Genomic DNA, 5,135 nt, shown 5'->3' with positions numbered 1-5,135 from the left:
ACAACAACAACAAGAGTCCATGGCTTTGCACACAGTATAACCACAAGTGGTATCTTGGACCAGCTAGCTAATGCTACAAAGATGCCTTAATATGAAACCTCAAGTGGCTGAAAGTTTTTTGGGGAGAATTTGATGGATGCAAATAAACTGTGCCTTTGTGGGGAGGAAAGTTTCAGCACTGGTTCTAACCACAAGGATGAGCTCTGGGCTATACTGGTCTGGATCTCCATCTGAGTCACCTGCAGTCAGAATGTGAAGGACATTCTGAAAGATCACTGGCAAAAGCATGCCCAGAATTTCTTTACCCAGTATGATTATGAGGAGGTGGAAGCTGAGGGTGTGAATAAAATGATGAAATTGGTGGCCCTGATGTTCAATTGCTTTGTGGGGAAACAGTTTCAGTGGATGACAAAGTTTACCCAATGAAAAAATAACTTTTAATACAGTGATCCAGTGGATGGAAACCAGAAATCAGGGCTTGCGGCTCATTTTTGCAGATGGCTCTCAGATAATCTTCTGACTAAGCAGATACAGCAGTGCAGTGACAACCATTCAACTGTACATTGACTGCTATGAGAAGGACATTGCTAAAATCTCCCAGGACCTCCAGGTCATACTGGGCCCCCTTATTCCCATTGCTCTTGAAGGTGTTGCAACTCCAGGAAAGGACAGGATGCACTGCACCCACCGTTGTTACCTAAGATGAAGGACTGAATGTGGTACATCTCTCCACCCTGGTACACATCAAAATTATATGGCTAAAGATCATGGACAGAAGCAAAGTGTGTTTACCCTGTCTTAGGATTTGGTCTTTCCACAAAACAGTTATTGATGAATGGTGCATTTATGAGGAGATGCCAACTAAGATGCCTGTGGGAGTTCTGTGGCAAAGAGAACTCAGGGGCTTCTGTTAGTGTCACTTCCTTTTCATGTCCTGACACACTGCTGCTGTGTGGGTGTTTGTCTCCTTGGTACCAGGTACTGTTTACATTGCAATGTGAGATGGAGGTTACTCATCAGCCACAAAAGCCATTTTCATCCATGATAGGGAAAGTTCCTGTCTTCTTGGAGACTCTTTTCTCCCATTTACTGTTTACAAGTCATGTAGCAATTCGATTTCTGGTGCCTTCTCTCCAATCAGTTATTTCCTTCAAGTTCAGCTTACAGACCTCTGCCTGCCTGGTTTTGCAACATGCTCCTTATTCATACAGGTATTTGGGGATATTAAAGCAAAGTAAGCTGCAATAAAAAAGACTAAGCTCTGATTGCTCAGCAAGAAAGCAATGGGATGACATATGCAAAAACTAGAAATGCAAAAAACTGCCAACCTTATACCCAGCAAAGCTGTCCCTCAAATATGACAGCAAAATTAGGACATTTCCTGATAAACAGAAATCAAAGGAATTTGTAATGACCTGACGAACTTTCCAAAAATGCTAATGAGTGTTCTTTGGTTTGATAACCAACGTTAGACAACAACCTGCAATTACCATACATGACAACACCACCCAAAACTCAATACAGATATTTAAAAATTAAGTAAATCAAACCTAGATAGGGAACCAGAGATATCAATGTATAATGAAGTCAACTACAAAGCAAAAAGAAATAAAAGTGTAGATACAGAACTACCAAATGACAAGGAAATCAAGTAGATTTCAAGATAAAAGAAACTGTCTTAAGCAGGGAAAAATGAATCAATAACAGTGTAACTTCAAAGAAAATTAATATACCTGCATATAAATATAAAAAAGAGGAAAATCAGAAAGATTTGGTAAGCATTAACACAACAGATGTGAAAATGAAAAGGAAACCCACTAACAGAATGAACTCAGCAGAGAACATTTTGTGGAACCAAGAATCCAGCAGCAGCATACAGAAAACATGACAGCAATCAATTCATACCTGTTGATAATCGTTGTTGTTGTTAAGTACTGTGGAGTCAGTTCCGACTCATAGTGACCCTGCACTGGGTTTCCGAGGCTGTAAATCTTTACGGGAGCAGAACGCCTCATCTTTCACCCACGGAACCACTGGCAATTTCTAACTGCTGACCTTAAGGTTGGCAGTCCAATTCATAACCATTACATCACCAGAGCTCCTTTATTGATAATTACATGGATATAAATGAATTACATATACCAGTCAAGAGACATAACGGATACAAAAATGGAATCCTTCAATAAGTTATATATAAGATACATATCAAAAAGATGGAAACATTCTAAATGTTCTTCAGCAAAAGAATGGTTAGACAAACTTTGGTACATATCCAAAATGGAATCTTACAAAATGTTGAAGAATAATGATGAATCTGTAAAGTACCTTACAACTTGGTTGAACCTGGAGAACATTATGCTGATTGAAATTGGTGGTGGTGATGGTGATTATGTGCTGTGGAGTCAGTTCCAACTCATAGCGACCCTGTACAGGGTTTCCAAGGCTGTAAATTTTTACAGAAGCAGAAAGCCTCATCTTTCTCCTGCAGAACAGCTGGTAGTTTTGAACTGCTGACCTTGAGGTTCGCAGCCCAATTCGTAACCACTACGCTGGTCAACCACAAAAGGACAAATATTGTATGAGACCAATGCTGTAAAAAGTTAAAAGGCTTTCTTGATAAAAGAACTAATCTATAATACTTATGGTAGGGGGAGGGAAAATTATTCATGGGCTAGAAGGTAGACACATGTTAACATGGGTGACAGGGCAGGCAATATACACCAAGAGGGAGATTAGCAGAGGAAAGATAAAGGCAGCAGAAGACACAGGGAGGAGTGCAATAGTTCAAGTGAATAGAGGTAAATACTGTTAACTGTTGGTACATGGAGGGGATTGCAAACATATAATGAAGCAAAATATTTGATTTGTTGAATGTAACACTGATGATCTGCTCTATAAACATTCCCTCAATTCACAATAAAAAGTTGACCAAAAAAATCCCAAAATAACACTTCTTTATTATTTTGTTATCACTGGCTCAAAAATTTTAGTTGCTTTTCTTGTTCATTTTAAATTAAGTTAGAAATTTATTTCAGCATATCATGATGTCCATCTAACACAAAGGGGGGAGAATCAAATTGAGATTCCCACCATACCAGGTCAAATATCAGCACATAGCATGGATATTGATCACTGTCTAATTTCTAGTAACAAATATGGTGTAAAATGGCACTAGCCTTCATCTACTAGGGAGCACAGTGGCTTTTGGGGATAAGCACTGTGTTGCAAATCACAGTTCTAGCTCACCAGTCACTTCTCAGGACAAGTAGGAGACTTTCTGCTCTCCCAAAGATTTATAAACTCAGAAAACCTATGTTGTTGTTGTTATGTGCTGTGGAGTTGGTTCCGACTCATTGTGACCCTACACATGGTTTCCGAGGCTGTATATCTATGGGAGCAGAAAGCCTCATCCTCCTTCCACAGAACAGCTGGTAGTTTCGAACTGCTGACCTTGTGGTTCGCAGCCCGATCTGTAACCACTACGCTACCAGAGCTCCTTCAGAAAACCTATACCAGGTCTCAATTACTTGGAACCAACTTGATGGCACTTAACAACAACATGAAGTAGGGAAAGTTTTGGGCTTGAACATAGCAGATAAGTTTGCTAAAGGCCCTGAATCTACAACAGCCTATATCTAGAAGCAGGTTCCTGACCACAAGTCTTCAAAGAAACCATAATTTTCTGGGCATACCTATCACGAAGGTAACATATTCACCTTCCTCTGTTGACAAGTCAAGGCATTGTCTACTTTTTAGATCAGCAATTTTCTTAAAGAATTGATAACGAAAAAAAGAAAAAAATGGCATTGCTCCTTCTGAGAATACTTCATTATGTTTTCCCCGATTATTGACCCTGGGATTATAGCATTCTTTGATACTGATGACACCCAATCTGACTAGGCTGTGCTAAAGATGTGATGGAGCCTAGAAAACCCTGGCAGCACCTTCTAGACTTGCCTTGAGAACAGAATAATGCCCCAGGACTAACCCAATGTTAAATTTAAAAGCAGCAAATTCTAAGATATGATGGTAAGTAAGACAGGAAAACTAGAAACACAGGACACCACATTTTAAGGTCAATGTCAGAGCTCAGACAAGGAGTTAGTAGAGATGAAGAAAGGCGGGCACCATATCCAACAACTGCATTTCTTTTCTGTGATGATTTGCAACTTCATACAGGGGCTAGGGAATGGTTCAGAGCAAGAGCATAGAACTCTTTTTGCCAACATTAATTTGATAGGCACATTGTCTATGAAAATATTCTTCCTTGTTCCTCATGAACACTATGTTTAAACGCCCATGCAAAATAACATCAGCAGTGTTACTCCACTACTTGGTTTTAGTGCTTGTTTTACAAAATCAGGTTGAAACATATTTGGGGGTTCACTGTAGCTTTTCTTGAGAACTCTCTAGGGAAAGGAAAAGTGAGGCCTAAAGACATAAAAGGATGAAAATTTCAGTGACTGGAAGCACTCTACAAAAGTTGTTCATAAAGAAAAAAGAACAATTATATTAAGTGTGTGAAAGCAAGGGATTTGTAACCATAGGCTATTAAAATTAGAGAAAAATCCATATGTTAAAACAAAAAATAGTCTTACAAATCCTCCAAATTTTAAACAAGAGAAGGGATATTTTTAGAATAAAAATATTGAGAACTTGTAGTCACACGATTAATATTTTAGAAGCTATTTGGGTTGATTTTCATTTGTATTGCATCCGATATCTTGAGCTGTTATTTATATTCAAAACAAAACAAAAACCCTACCTGTGTTGATCAAAAGAAATGGTCCACATGTGTTATTTGGAGAGTAAATTCGTCAGACAATTAAAATTATTCCTAAGGTCCTTCTTTTCCACATTTCTCTAAGACAGCTGGAATTACTTACTAGCTAACAATTTATTACCTTTGTATTCATTACTTGAGATATTTTACTCACTGAATTGGCATACTTTTGTAGTTAAATGTATAGTACTGAATTGAAAATAATATTGAACATTAGATTAATAGATTGATACATTTGTAAAGAAAACAAAAGTCCTCACAACTGAACCAGTAGATAATATCATGGTAAATGGGGGAATGAATGAAGTTTTCAAGGATTTCAGTTTTTGAATCCACAATCAGAGTTCATGGA

At 38.2% G+C, this 5,135-nt stretch overlaps 1 pseudogene; it reads left to right on the top strand.

Annotated features, from left to right (window-relative positions):
• The window catches only part of LOC102827486, a 2,344-nt pseudogene extending 1,643 nt beyond the window's left edge, over window positions 1–701 (top strand).
• The last annotated feature ends 4,434 nt before the right edge of the window (window positions 702–5,135 follow it).

This window comes from Chrysochloris asiatica, unplaced genomic scaffold, assembly GCF_000296735.1.
Source record: "Chrysochloris asiatica unplaced genomic scaffold, ChrAsi1.0 scaffold00036, whole genome shotgun sequence".
In the NCBI taxonomy this organism is placed as follows: Eukaryota; Metazoa; Chordata; class Mammalia; order Afrosoricida; family Chrysochloridae; genus Chrysochloris; species Chrysochloris asiatica.
This window is presented reverse-complemented; position numbering and strand designations above follow the sequence as displayed.